Genomic DNA, 15337 nt, shown 5'->3' on the forward strand with positions numbered 1-15337 from the left:
CTAGTACAGCCTTGGATAAGTTGTTTTCCCCGCAGCCCTATTTGTTCCATCTGTAAAATGGGGCCACTGATAATCTGCTTCCTTGCAGGCTTGTTTGTGAAAGCAATGTAGATTGCAAAATCGATTTTTTAAAGTGCTGTGTAAATTATGAATAGTGAGCAGTGCACAATGTACCCACATGGGGACTAGGAATAAATAGCTGCCCTCTTCCCCTAACCCCCCGAGACTCCTTCACATTGGGCAAGATGTGAAGGGTGAAGAGCCAGGTCTAGTGACAAATCCCCAATCAGCCGTTAAACCCATGGACCCTGTGCCTGCCAACCTTGTCTTTCCCCATCGCTCGGGTTGTTGTGAGTATAACAGGGGAGGGAAGAACCACGTACACCATCACGATCTCTTTGGACAAGGAACAGGGTAAATATATAATAAGAAGAATAAATTCTTATAGAGATGCCACTTCTGTGTAGGAATTAATATGCCCTAGCCCCAATGGTTGAGCACACCCACTTTGCACAGAGAAGGTTCAATTCCCAGCCTTTCCACATAGGGCTGGGAGAAACCCCTGCTTGAAATCCTAGAGAGCTGCTGCCAGTCAGTGTAGAAAGTGCTGAGCTAGATAGTCATCTGGGTCTGACTCTGTAAAAAGCAGCTTCCTATGTTCCTAGGCCCCCTGTGTGTAGGAATTTCACCATTGTGAAGCAGTCCATAGACTGGACAAAGTCTCAGCTCTTAAATAAACGCGTGTGAAATAACACACACAGTCAGCTCCTGCCTTTACACCCACACCACATAAAGGCAAGCCAGCTATTGCTGACGCTTTCACCTGCATTCCACATCCTCCAGGAGACCGCAAGAGGCCTTCCTAATTCTCTGCCCCCAATGCTGTAAGACTTCTGCCCCCACTTCCCTTGCACTGCCTCTTCTCCCCACTCCCTCAATGAGCTTTCCTTTCTTTTCCCCTTTCTTCCTCTCTCCCCTTTCTCTTTGGTTCCTGCCAGAGTTATTGATTTTCCTGCCTTTTCTTTCTCTCCCCTCGGGGCCCCGAGTCGTGCTGCGTTTTTGTCCTTTTTCTCGCTTTTTCTTTCCTCCGCGCGTCTCAGTTAGAGGAACACAGAAACGAACATGGCCCCCGGGTTTTTGACATCGCCGGGTGGATGCCACACACCAGGGCAAACAGCCTCCGCACCCCGCAAGCAGACAACACACTTTTGCCTGGGACTAAGGCAGCTGCTTCTGGGGTGGAGGTGGGTGGTTGCATTGACTAGACCATTGTTGCCTCTATACTAGGACTTACAAACACAAAAACATTCCCTAAATTTGCTCTAGGGTGAGAGGGGGCTATGGACACAGCAATCCTCTACAGCTGCTCTTGGGATGGGGGCTGTTAACACAGGGATCCCTTGCTTAGTACTCAAGGACAGCTGGGATACAACAGGGACATTGGCTTGGCGAAGCTCACATACTTTTTCTTCACTGGCATGACAAGCACAAATGCTGCTGAAGTACTGGAGGAATGAAGCTGACACCCTCAAGCACCTCAAGGCTGAGGGAGGGCAAGAGAGGCATCCAAGTCCTCTGCAGGAAAAGCTTTGAAAGACCTTCTTGAATCCCCCGTGTTGGTTGTGTGCTGTTGTTTAAATCAAAGGCCATTGCAGCTGAGTCTGGTGTGGAGATCCCGCATTCGGAAAGACTGTGAGGTCCGTGTGTCTGAGGGGCAGAATTTCAGGGTCTGGGGAACATGAGGGATGGAAGGTACAGATGGAGGGGCGAGCTGCTAGATCCAAAAGACATTCTGAGACTCATAGTTCAGTGGTCCAACACAGACCCTGGCTGTGTCCCCCTGGCACCTCTGGCTGAAGCAAGTGGGCCCTGTGAAGGGCCATTGAGCCATAGGAAAAGACCACTCGGGGGCCATGGGTGGGGGCAGAACCAAAAGTGGACGGAGTGAGCAGCATTGCAACTTCATCTAGCACTCACTCTTTCTTTCCCTCTGTCACACCATCTTGAAGCTTCCACCCTCCCCAAAGTTACAGAATATCAGATAGCAAGGCTGAAAAGAACCTTTCCTGACATTTTGGAGCCTTCTATCAGATAGAAATATGGCCCAGCTTGAGTGTAGAACAAGGCTAAAATAGTGTGGGGCATCTGTGGGGTAGGGTTGGTGGGCATCCTTATTGTGGGGTGACATACCCTCCAATATTTCTCCAATGAAAATAGGGACGTCCCGCTCCATAATGATAATTTTACTATTTATACCCCACACATCTTACTGGGTGGCCCCAGCCCTCTGGGCAGCTTCCAACATACATACGAAGTATCATAACAAAACATTAAACATGAAAAAAAACCTTCCCTATACAATGGTACCTTGAAAGTCGAATGGAATCCATTCCAGAAGTCCATTCGACTTCCAAAATGTTCGGAAACCAAAGCGTGGCTTCTGATTGGCTGCAGGAAGCTCCTGCAACCAATTGGAAGCCGCGGAAGCTCCGTTGGGCACTCAGGTTCCAAAGAATGTTTGCAAACCGGAACACTCACTTCCAGGTTTGCGACGTTTGGGAGCCAAAACATCTGAGTACCAAGGCGTTCAACAACCAAGGTACAACTGTACAGGATTGAATTCAGATGGCTTGGTGGTCAGATAACTCTATACCCTCCAACATTTCGCCAATGAAAACAGGGACATCCTAAGTGGAACATTATGGGATCAAGTCAGAAACTCGGATGGCGTCTCTAAATCAGGGACATCGCTGGAAAAAGGGGACACTTGGAGGGTCTGGGGTGAGGTTGGAGCACAATAGGATACAGGGCCTTACTGCAATGAGGCACTGTGTGAGAGTAGTTTCTGTGTCCAAGAACTGGTCAGTTGCCTACCCTGGTCAGTTGCCTACCCTGGATGGGGTTGCACTGACTCTTAAGGAGCACATTCACAGTTTGGGGATGCTTCTGGATTTGGCTCTGTCACTGGAGGCTCAGGTAGTCTCAATGCTTCGAAGTACATTTTACCAGCTGTAGCTGATTTGACAGCTGTGGCCATTCCTGGACCAGGAAAGCCTTGCCACAGTAGTTCATGCATTGGTTACTTCAAGACTGAATTACTGCAATGCGCTCTATGTGGGGCTTCCCTCAAGCTTCATCCAGAAGCTGCAGTTAGTGCCGAATGCTGCAGCATGATTACTGACATGAGTGAGGCCTTGTCAGTATATAACACATGTGTTCAGAGATCTGCACTGGTTGCAAATTTGCTACCGGGCCAAGTTCAAGGTGCTACTATTACAATAGTAATAGTAATAGCCTTAACAACTTGAAACCAGTTTACCTAGGAGATCATCTTGCCTCCGTGCCCACTCAACCACTTTGATCAGCAGAATTGGCACTACTACAGGTGCCACATATACCTTCTCAATATTGGCCCCGACTTGGTGGAACAGTCTATCACAAGAGACCAGGGCCCTGCGGGATTTGGCATCTTTCCGCAGGGCCTGCAAGACGGAGCTGTTCCACCTGGCCTTTGGGTTGGTTTCTGTTTAATATTTACGCTTCATCTTTTATTGGTGGGTTATTTTGAAATTGAGACCTGCAGTTTTAATTGAATTTTTAAATTTGTATTTTAATCTGTTATTTTAAATTGATCGTTTTTATGGTTTTTTTGCTGTGATTTTAATTGATGTTAGCCGCCCTGAGCCCGGTTTTTTGGCTGGGAAGGGCGGGATATAAATAAAATTTTTATTATATTATTTATTATTATTATTACTATTCCACATTGATAAGAACTCAATTGTTTAATGCACTTTGGAACTCCCTGCCTATTGAGATCAAGCAGATGCCTTCACTGTACTCTTTTGGGCACCTGCTGAAAACATTCTTGTTTAGACAAGTCTACCCAGATGCTAGGAAGTTGAAGTGATTTTAATGTGCTTTAGCATTTTAACTTTTGTATGTTTTTAAGTATAGCCATTATTTTTTCCTCAATTTTATTGTTTTATCTTTTTGTAAACCACATTGAGGTTGTTGGGTTTTTTTTTTTTTTTACAATCAAGTGGTGTCTGAATGTTATGAAATGAATGAATGAATGAACAGTTTGATATCGGGTGACCCCTTGATGTGACTTGGTGGGTGCATCTGGTTGCCATATATGAGGCAAAAAGGGGGGGGGGATTTGCCTGTGTGGATTGTACATCCTTTTGGTCCCACTCTCCGCTCTATCATTCTCTTAAGCAAGAAATAAATGAAAAAAGAGCTCCATTAGATCAGACCAAAGGCTCAACTAGTCTAGTCTCCCATTTTGCACAGTGGCCAGCCAGATGCTGCCAGGAAGCCTACAAACAAAGCTTTCCCCACATTTATTCTTCCCAGCAACTGGTATTCAGTGGCACTGCCTCTGAACCTGGAAGCTCCGTGCAAAGGCTACCCTCCATTAACTAATCAGTCTAATCCCCCTTTAAAGCCTTCTAAACATTGCTCACACCTTTTGCAGCAGCAATTCCACAGGTTAATTATGCATTGCACAGAGGCAACTCTTCCTTCTGTCCTGAGCCTCCTACCAACTGACATAATTGGATGACCCCAAGTTAGGGGAGAGTGAGGAAAAACTCATCAGTATCCACTTTCTCTGCCTACTGGGCATATTTATAAAGCCCATGTATCCCCTTCACTTTCTAAACTAAAAATAAATAAATCCAAACAGTTGGTGTTGAAAGTTGTTAGGCATCCTAATTTGGGGGAGAGGGAAGGTGATGCTGGGATGATCAGCCCCTGCTTCTCTTTGAGACACACAGCACCGATGAGACACACACGCCTCAGAGAGGTTTAATCAAAGTCGGCAGGTTTCATTTCCACCTGCCAGCTGCCTGCAGGAGCAAAATCCCCCTGGATTGCGACAGGTTTTTGGGGGAGGAAAAGTGGGGGACCAAGAAAGGCTGCCAGGGAAGGAAATGGGGGGGGGGAGTTATTAGCCAAGGGGAACCAATCACCAGGTTCCCAAGGCCAGAGGGGAGATGAGAGGGTCTAGGGTTTCATGCGTCAATTTCACGCCTCCCACAAACCCTTAATCCCATCAAGTGACGCTCACAGGCTCTTCTCTGACTGTAATTAATTTGGAAGCCACACATGCGCGCGCACACTCAAGACTTGCCCGCACAAAATCTCTCCCTGCTGATGCCCGGTAATCCCAGGTTAATACTCCTCCCTCCCACCTCCATTTTGGGCTTGTCTCTCCTAGTTCTAACCTGCTACTTTTCTGCAGCCCTACACACCTCACCATACCCTACTTTTAAGCCGAGTCAGAGATTAGCCAGGGCCTCTGTTATTCAGTTTGTCAAATAGTGATAAAGCATGTGCAGAGTGCATTTCAGTTATATAATTGCAGCCAAACTGCAATTTGGCTGCTCTGGTTCAGGGTCTAACAAGAGGCTTGAGCCATATTACCTTTCATTTTAGAAACCTTTCTCCTAAGTTACTAACTTCTAATAGGTGAGGTGTTTGTGGCCTAAATCTTCCTGGATTCTGCAATCTACCCCCCCCCCCAAAAAAACTCCACCATCTTAAACCACTCCATTCTTACTTTATAGCTCTTGCCTTTCACTCAGTGCCAGGTGAAGGAGAATCCCTGCCCAAACAGCTGCTCCCGAACTCTCTTTCATTCCTTCCCTCCATTGGCAAGGCCCTTTCCCAGCTGTTTTGGTGTGCGCACAGATTCCATGCAAAGCTGCCAAAACCCTCTGCCTCGCTCTGGATCACCTCTGTTTCCTGGAACCCGGACAACAGGCCACTTTTGCTAGCACAGCTGTGCCTGGCAGTTCTGTGAAGCCCACACACTCTCTTGCTCTTTAGTGGAGCATGAGCCAGGCATGGGGCAGCGGGGGGGGCCAGAAAGCTTTTCGTAAGTGTCCATTAATGGCTTGATCTGGAAACTGGAGCACCTGGAGGAAGGGGGTGGGTCGGCAATGGTCCCAGAATCCTCTGCTTTTTGCAGGAAGGAACAAGGGTGCGGGAGGCGGCAGTGAGAGATAAATGAGAGAGGGTGTGAATGAACACAGAGACAGCATGTATGAAAAATGTGGCTGGTGGTGAGAATCAGTGTTGGCACTGCCAGAAAGGGCCTGTAGGTTTGGCTGAAGAATGGTATTAATAAGCAGCACCATGGATTATATGCAAAGGAGGGTGGGCAGAGTGTGCTGAAAAGGAGGCACTTTCTCTCATACAACTGTGGCATCTCTTTCTGAATGGGTGTTATCTATAGAATTATTCCCATGTATTTGCTTGCAGCCTGAATTAGTGTGTCTGGGGAAGGGGTAAGAGCTACAGCCCAAAACTACCGGGTAGATTCAGAGGATCCCTGCGTACAGCTTGGAAACATTGCAACCAGAGAAGGTTTTTGCTTGGTTGTGAGTGTACCTGTGATAAACTGTACCAATGACCTGGATGAGCTTTGTAATAGGATGGGCTGCACACACAAGATCAATATTGGCAGCTACAGTCAAAAGAATCTGTCCGAGGGTGGGAAGGATGACAGTTTCCTTTATTTAGACCTGGGCATTAAAAGGCAAAGACACTTCTCTCTAGTAGCAATGTGTAGCTATGGAGTAAAACAGTACCCTTGATGAAATGTCTGAGAAACAGCGCCAAAAATTAGGGGATGTATTTATAAAGTATCGTACAGCTTGACAGCCCAGTTGTTGCAGTAATTTAGTAATTTAGTGTGCAACGATGTCGGCTGTGGAACTGCAGACATTAGAAGGCAAGTGAAGCTGCCATATGCTTAGTCAGACTGCTGGTCCATCTAGCTCAGTATTGCCTCCACTGTGTGGCAGCCTCTCTCTGTGGTTTTAGACAGGGATCCTTCCCAGCCCTGCCTGGAGATGCCAGGGATTAACCTGGGATCGTCAGCATGCAAAGGATGTTCTCTACTACTGAGCTGAGGCCTTCCTAGAGCTTACTGTCTTGTAGATAGATTTTTTAATATGGGCCAGAAGAACGTGAAAGCGGGCAGGTATTATCTAAAAGCGCATTAACATATAGGTACAATGGTGCAGTGTGAGGACTATCATCTCAAAGGAGCTATTTAAAGTACTACGTTAAAGTGTATTTATGGCAGCAAAACACAATGGCATGGCTAAGTAGGTGTGTGTGCCAATATGCAACCATGTTGTTTTGTGTAAGTAGTGTGTGAAGTAGAATATTGTTACAGTGTTTACTGATCTGTTGGTACAATGGCATAATGGATGTGCATATGGGGAACCTGTCCTCCTCCGCCGCCTCCCCCCCCCCGACCCCAAAGTTGTTGGACTCACATTTCCTCACCCCTGTCTTAAAAGACGTTGGCATCCTGCATGACAAAAATTGTGTCATACAAGCCATGAGGCTATGTAGCGACAGGGCAAAATCACACTGGTGTCAATTCATATTGTGTAGGATGGCAACATCTCCTTGAACGAGGGTAAGCAGAGCACTTGAGAACATGAAGTAACACCCCAAGAGCAGGTAAGTAGTCCATATTTGCACAAGGGAATAGATATGGCAGTATACTTAACTGTAGCTGTTGCAAGAAGGAGCAATGATAAAACATGTACTTAAAATTCTCTAGCAACCACATGGGGAATATACCGTATGTAGAGATAGAACCCTACTCACAAAAGCATCTGTATTTCAGAAATATGGTTAACATGGGAAAATGTGTCTGACAAATGCTGGCAATTGTGCACGCTCCCTAGACAATGTGGAGAATATCTTAACAAATGGGAATTGTGTACACTGACCAGTCAATGTGTATAGCCCTCCAAGGGATATTAGTGAATCTGAGCATTTCACACCTGACCAGAGAACGTACATGTTTTCCAAGTGGTGAGCTCACCATGACCAGCCAGTGTGTGAAATATGCCGTCAAGTTTGCACACATTTCCCAGCATCACTTGAGTTTTTGCACATATGCAGAGTTCCCTGTTTATGCTCTTCATTTGAGTACACGGTCTACAGCATCTAGCGAATGTGCAAACTAACCAGTGCTCATGTGTGTTCTCCATTCAACTCACAATACTAATCACTGAGGTGCATACATATCAATAATTAAATGAACACAGCTATGTTGCTGGAAGTACATTTGATGAAAACTGCTTGCAAAATGGTGGGGGCAAACTATTGATTCTGTCTCAAGGCCTGCAGATAGAGCTACCGGAGTGTTTAAAGACAGATGGGTTCACTATGCAACTGTGTTGCTGCAATTTCATTGTATATTTGGGGAAAACATGGGAATATAGGTGGAAGGCTGTTGTTGCCACAGGCAGTATCAAATTTTTACCTGTCCCCACTGTATTCAGTGTGTATTCCTGGTTGTGTGTGCCTCCTCATACAAGTTCACAGTACTACTGCTATTAGTAATAGTACTATTAGTAGTGCTGCGCTGTATACCATTTATTTATTCAAAAATTTATATCCCGCTTTTCACCATGCTTATAACCAAAAAATCAAAAGGGCTTATAACCATAAAATTACAAGAAGCAAAATTTATAACATAAATTAAACCTCCAACCTTTCAAACCTCAATAATTTAAAATCTCAACAAATAACATTGCTGTAGGCACTCTAATGCATTCTGGGCACTAAATCTGTGCAGCACAGTTAGCCGTGCACCACAGCATCTCTCACTGACCACACCCAAACCAGCTAATCTGTTGCTAGGAGGCTCTTCTAGCAGCCAACACCTCTTTCAAGGGAGAAAAGGCACAACCGGTGAGAAAAATCTACAAGTGGCAGGAGGAGAGAGGAGGGAGAGACAGTTGCCTTGACCCAAGGATGGAGAGGGGAAAGGCCGTAGCTCAGTGGCAGAGCAGCTGCTTTCCATGCAGGAGGTTGCAGGTTCAATCCCTGGTATCTCCCTGTAAGGCTGGAGAGCTGCTGGTGGTCAGGGTAAACAAATGGGCAAAATGGACCAGTGGTCTGGCTCAGTATAGTGCAACTTCATTTGTTTGTAATACCATCCACAGCAGACCAAGAGGGCAAATGTGCTTAACCATTCTTACCTAGTCCATCCTCTGGAGGTAGATGACTAATATTGCCATGTTGTGAATGGCTGAGAGTTATTGGTCCAAGTCCATTGAGTGAATTGATGGCTGAGCTGGAGAGGCGGCGGGGGTGAGAGGTGGGGGAGGTTGAACTGTGGCCAACCCCTGCATGCTAAATAATGCTGGCAATCAGGAAAGGGGGGATTTGCTTTGATGCACTAAAACAGCCACGCGCGCACACAACCTGAAGAGAGACAGTTATTGATACCGAGCTATACCCATGCCAGAAGAGTCACCCGAGCAACACACAATCAAGAGAGGAGGCAATCGGCAAAGCAGACAGTCAGAGGGCAGAGGCAGCCACTGATCCACACGCACAGTCAGAGAGGAGAGAACAAGCCATGTGCACAAAAGGGAGATGCAGCCTCTGATACAGGTTCACACAGCAGGTGAGATTTAACACACACACCCCAGTACAGTGATCAGTAAAGAGAGGCAGCTTTTGATGCACCCGAAACAGCAGCAAAGAGGATCATTGACACACATGCACAATCGGAAAGGCAGAAACAGCCACTGATACAGCCAAGGACACACCTGCTTTGTAAAATGCTAGCAATCTCACATGTGAACGGCCAGACTCCAGGTATGAAAAGCCCACATAGACACATGAAAAGAAGCACACGCTCAGATACTACACACCCAACGATGTGGGGTCCCAAGCGCAGATACTCATAGACAAAGATGCACACACTCAAAGGTCATAGTCACCATCAGACTGGGCCATACCAATGATCCATCTTAATTTAGTCTCCAGAATCCGGCAAGGAAAATAACGCTTCAGCCCCCACAGCTGCAGAGCCCACTGTGTGGCCCCATTTCCAATCCTAGGGAAAAAGCGGGCAGAAACATCTTTGTGACCGGCAGCCACAGACTGCCACCAAGATTGCACAAAAGATGAAAAGTGGTCCAGCTAGCCTGCAAGCTGTAGCAAAACACCCACCTGCAAAAGAAACTGGGCTGAAAAAAGGATGAGAAAAGCCGGAGCTCGCACATCCTTTCGGAAAAGCAAGCATCACCTTAGGGATTCCGCCCCCACCTCCCCACACGGAAAACATTGTTTCCTGAGGAAACCACAGTAGTAATTACAAAGTGATGTTATCCTCTGCCTTGCATTCAGCTTCACAGTCATTTTCCGCAAGAGGCTGGTTCCTGCACCTATCTTTGCTGGCTGCTATCAGTTTTACCCCATTCTTCATTATTCTCTCTAAGGATTCCCTTCCTTTTAAAAACAAAAACCCACTTTGAATCCCTACCTATTTGCATTGTCCAGTGACAATGAGTGCCATAGGTATTTCAAGAACTGTGCATGAAGTGTGAGGAGAGCTTTTTAGAGAAGCATGTCCCAAACATAGCAGGAGGCAGCAGGACAGAGAAAAGGGGAATACTGAATGGAACACACACACAAAGACAGTATTTCTTTACTCAAGCGCCATAGGTCCTATAATGGTTCCCACCTTTCTTCCTGTGGTACAGCACCTCTTGCCTTGCTCCTCTCTATTAAACAGCACCCTGTGGACATTACCTTCTTCACCTACTGCCTCATCCTTTGCATGGCATGCAAGTAGTCATGAGATTGTGGCCCACACTCTCCAGCCAAGCCTCTGCCCCTCTGCCTTGTTGAGGAATCATAGGTGGTGCAAGTGCTTTGCATGCTGAATCGCAAGCCTCCCCTTAAAAAGAAGGAATCTGTGGGCTTTCGCCAGGCAACTTCCTAAATTCCCTGGCCCCTCCTTTTCTTTCCTTTCAATTCCTTTTCACACTCACACCTTGCTGCTATTTCTGTTAGATGGCTGTTTCCATGGGCTGGCATGAGATTTTATGTATGAAAAGAGTTGCCCAGATGCCAACATACATGGGAGAGAGGGCACCATGCTTGAACTATGGTGGTAAGGGTAGAGGGCCTTAATAAAATGGACAAGCCCCACCTCCTGACTCCTCCCATTTTAGCTAAACCATGCCTTTTAAAGAGAGGCATCACAAAAAGTATACCTCTCACCTGCCCGCCCCCCACTCCACCCTGTAATTTGAGCACTAGGAGGGCATGTGAGGAATCACCTTGTGAATTCTTTGGAAAAAGCACAAGGTGGTGGAAGGGGATTCTGGTTCCAATTCTTAATCACCAAACCTTTTCCCATGGAGTTCAGGGGCCTGGTCATCAACACCCCCCTTCTTTTCCTCTCTCTTACCTCTGTGCCCTTCCCAGTTCCCAGTCCACTATTCAGTCAGTGACTGCCTGGCACCCAGCAAAGCCACCTACCTCCTCCTTGGGCCCACGAGTGCATGGGAAGCATGGAGCCACTGCTATGCATGTGTGCATGTGCACACATACATGCTGGGGAGGAAGGCAGATGTGGCAGGCTAAGAGATGTCTTCTTCCTCAGGCACATGGAGCCAAGGAAGAGTGGCCTGGGTAGGATGGGGAAGGAAGTGTGCTCCTTATCTGGACTCTTGGGGTGGCGTAGGAGGCGGCTTCTGGGTTGAGAACGGGGAAGGTGGGGAACCCAGTCCTCTGCATCCAGGGTTAGAATTAGGAAACCAGCCCCCTCTGTCATTTTGGGAGGGGGAGGGGCCTGAGCCAACCAGGATGCCTGGGTTCTCTCCCACCTCTATTGCTAGATCTTGGATACATCCATTCCCAACTCATTTTGGGCAGAGTACAGACTCAGAAAGGATTCTGCTGTGTTTCAGCCCTGGCGTTCAAATGGCAGTTTTTTCCCTTTCTTTTAATGACTGGTAGATAAATCACTCTCTGTCTCAACATCCCAGTCTTTCCACCCGCTTACAAATAAAATCCTCCTTTAACTCCCATCCTACCTGTCAAAACCCTTATTAAGAGGCCAGTTTAGGCAAACCTCCTATCAATGCCCCCCTCCCCTTTGCGATGGAGAGTTACCTCTGTAAGAGCCAGCCTGCCACCCGGTGGGGAACCTGAATACCTCCTAAGCATCTTCAAGCAGCCCCTTCCTTGGCATAGTCTGGCTTGGGACCCCTCCATTCACACGTCCCTGGTCTTGCAAACTGCCATCTTAAGATTCCCTCTGCTGGCCTTCCTGCTGCTGATGAGAGGTGTGGTCCCTCCATGATCATTCATTGACCAAACCGCGCTGGGGAAAAGTCTTCTTTCCCTCCCCAGCTCCACCAGGCTTTTCAACCCCTCTCTCACCTCAGCTAGCTTCTGATCCAGGCAGGCCAGGCTGGGCTTCCTTTTGTCCTGCAGCTCTCACCCAGCGAGATCCTCTGGCAGACCCAAGCGGGGGCCTGACTCTGGCTCTTCTCACACCTCCAAACCCAATTTCAGAGGGCGCGTGGCATCGCTGGCGTCTAGGACCCAGACGTACGTGTGTGTGTGTGTGTGTGTGTGTGTGTGTGTGTTCGGGGAATGGGCACAACCCTGCAATGTTCACACACTGTCGCCCACCCACCCCAGATTCTCCAGCGCCCCTCCCCTTTGTGGGAGAATCCTTTCTGGGGGGTGGGGCTCTGTTGCTCCAGTCCTCCAGCCCCCGGTGGAGATCTGAAGATGTCTGGCTTCTTGCCTCACTTGAACCACCACGATCCACTCCCTTCCTGAAGGATCGAATGGCTCCCTCCTGCTCTCAGCCCCGCGCTCCTCCCAGAAGACCCAGGAGCCTTGGATCTCTTTCCCACCGCTCCCCTTTATGTTCCTCGTTAGTAATGGCCAGGCCCACTAACCACTAGGCGCTCCTCTCCTGCCAAAGTCTCCTGGCTCCTATCCGCTCCGACTGCCTAGGCTCCGCTCCCAGAGGGTACCTGGGGAGTCTTCCTCCCACTCTCTCCTCCAGACCCTTCCGCTCTCCCACGGGAACGCGGGACCCGATCCTGCTACACCCCCCCCTTCCCTTACGCCGCTTTAACGGAGGCCGTTCAATACAACCAGAAAAAGACTCCGCTCTAAGGGGAAAGACGGGACCCCCCCCCCGTCCCCGCTTTCCTGGCTTTTCTTTTTGTCTCTCAACGGGGGAAAAGGTAGATGCCCTTCAATTGGCTTTCTTTTCTTTTCTCTCTCTCTCTCTCTCTCTCTCTCTCTCTCTCTCAAAAAAAAAAAAAAAAATACAGACTAAGAAAAGCCAGACGCTGCAATCAAGTCTGTACGCCTCTTGTCTCTCTGATATTCTTTTGCAGTTGCATAGGTTGGAATTAATTCAGAATAATAAGAAGGAAGGTTTTTTAAACAACAACAACAAAAAGCCTTTCTCTCTTTCTTTTTTGCATCTCACACTCTTGCAGTCTGGGTGATTAATGCCACAAACAAATCGCGCGCGAGCGTGTACGTACACACACACACACACACACACAGGAGGGAGGGAAAGAGAAACGGGTGTCACCCACTATTATTTTCCCTGCAACCCGGGGGGGGGGGGGAAGAGTGTTAGAGAGAAAGGGTGCTGTTAGAAGTCTGAAGTCAAACCTTGGTATCGCCCCCCCCCAAAAAAGGGCAAAATCCTAAAATCAAGGGGGTACGGGCTTTTCTCTCCAACTAGGGACAGCTTCACATTAGTCCGTGTTTCGAGATCATCCATATGATGGAGGGGGGTAGTTCAAGCTCCCCCCATCACTTTTCTTTAAACACACACACACACACACACACACACACACACGAGAAAGAGAGAGAGAGAAAGGTGCTGGGGGGGAGGTGCCAGAAAAGCTCCCTCCACCTCCTCCAAGCCCCCAATCCCTCTGCCCGTGACCCTGCACAACAACAGCCGGACGGACGTTTGTCTCGGCATTGGGGGGGACGGACGGACGGACGGACGGACGGGGGTCTTAAGTAAATAAATAAAGGGAGCCGCTCTTACCTTTTCATGACAACTCCCGAGGACAGAATAAGCCAGAGGTGAATGGAAGGGGTGCAAAAATTTCTCCGCGTCTGGAGAGAAAAAAAGAGGTTTTTTCCTCCTCGCGTTTTTGCAAAAAAATGATTTTATTTATCATCCCCATTTCCCCCTCGCTTTAATCTCCTTTCCTCCTGCGGGGAATCAAACGAGCGCTAAATCCAACCAGCTACAGGAGCGGCAGCAGCAGTAGCAGCAACAGCAGCATCTTCCTCCCCCCACCTCGTCCTCTTCTCTTCCCCCCCCCTCCCCGCTTTTCCCTTCCCTTCCAAAAAATTCTACCCGATCTTCATTCACCGCTCAGGCGCTCCCCCCCCCCCGCGCCCCGCTTGCCTTCCTTTCCCTCCGCGCCCCCCCTCCCGCGCCCTCTCCGCGTCTGTCTCCGTTCAAGGTTGTTGCAGCTTCCGCGCTACACATGTTGCATCCCAAAGTTAAAGCAGAGAAACCGGCTCCGGGGAGGCGGGCGAGCGGGCGGAGGGTCGCCCGTGCCGGGAGGGCTTGCAGGAAAGAAAAGAAAGAAGCCCAAGTCTCCCTTCTTCCCTCGCAGGCTGCCTTTCCCCGAGGCCCTGAGCCTAGAAATCTCCGCATCGCTTGGAGAGTTGAGTTATTTATTTATTTCAACACACACACACACACACACACACACACACACACACACACACACACACGGTTTTTCCTTTCCTTTCCCACCCCCCCTTTCCCGGGTCACCTTTCTAAAAAACACGCGGCGGTGCAAAAAAGAAAAAAAGGGGGAGGTGAAGAGAAGCGCATGGGGAGGAGGAGAAGGGGGGGCGAGCGGGCGCTGATATATTTTTATTCCTTTAACGCAGACCAGACCACGTCGTCTGTTCTTTTCCCCTCTCTCGCGCAAGGCAAAGATACACACACGCAGACCCACACACACCAGAGAGGGTCATTAGCATTCCGCACCAACACCACGTCCCCACCAGCACCACGGCAGAGGCAGGTTGCAAAGCGAGGCAGAGCATGCGAAGCACAGCGCTGCAGTCCTAGGCGCTGGTGGGGGGCGGTGCGGGGAGCTGGATCGGATCCCTGGCTTCCCCGGATCCCTTCTCAAAAGTAAGGGGGGGCGCACACACATCCACACACGCGCGCGCGCGAAAAAGAGAGCCGGCACGCACCAACCTGGCTCCTCCGACTGAAGTGAGGCTAGGAGCCGTGGGTCTTCTTGGCAGAGGCCGGGATGAGGGGGCAATCAAGGGGTGTTGAGGGGGGGGAACCCACACCGGGGGAGGGGGGTCGCCCCCTCTGCGTGGGAGATGTGGTCTGTCTCCCACGGCCACGCGAGGAGGCCGAGGCGGAAATGCAACGCAGAGAGAAGGTGAAGTTTGACAGTCTCCGCTTACTTGCCTGCAAAAATCCCTCCCTCCCTCCGCCTTCCCAACGTGCCCACAGCATTAGAGG

General features: G+C 48.8%; 2 protein-coding genes across 6 annotated transcripts in view; one reads left to right on the forward strand and one right to left on the reverse strand.

Annotated features, from left to right (window-relative positions):
- GRIN2D (glutamate ionotropic receptor NMDA type subunit 2D) overlaps positions 1 to 15075 on the reverse strand; it is a 60343-nt gene extending 45268 nt beyond the window's left edge. The window contains exons 1-2 of one of the 5 annotated variants that reach the window (XM_033171253.1): positions 15059 to 15075; positions 13877 to 13947 (exon numbers count right to left, since the gene is read on the reverse strand). The gene's annotated coding sequence lies outside the window, so the exon portion shown is untranslated. Of the gene's footprint in view, positions 1 to 12222; positions 12418 to 13876; positions 14126 to 14621; positions 14672 to 15054 lie in introns of those variants that run through there. The other 4 variants (XM_033171252.1, XM_033171250.1, XM_033171249.1 and 1 more) reach the window with 4 other exon arrangements.
- The window catches only part of KDELR1 (KDEL endoplasmic reticulum protein retention receptor 1), a 133228-nt gene that overhangs the window by 98920 nt on the left and 18971 nt on the right, over positions 1 to 15337 (forward strand). The gene's annotated exons all lie outside the window — the stretch shown is intronic.

This window comes from Lacerta agilis, chromosome 14, assembly GCF_009819535.1.
Source record: "Lacerta agilis isolate rLacAgi1 chromosome 14, rLacAgi1.pri, whole genome shotgun sequence".
In the NCBI taxonomy this organism is placed as follows: domain Eukaryota; kingdom Metazoa; phylum Chordata; class Lepidosauria; order Squamata; family Lacertidae; genus Lacerta; species Lacerta agilis.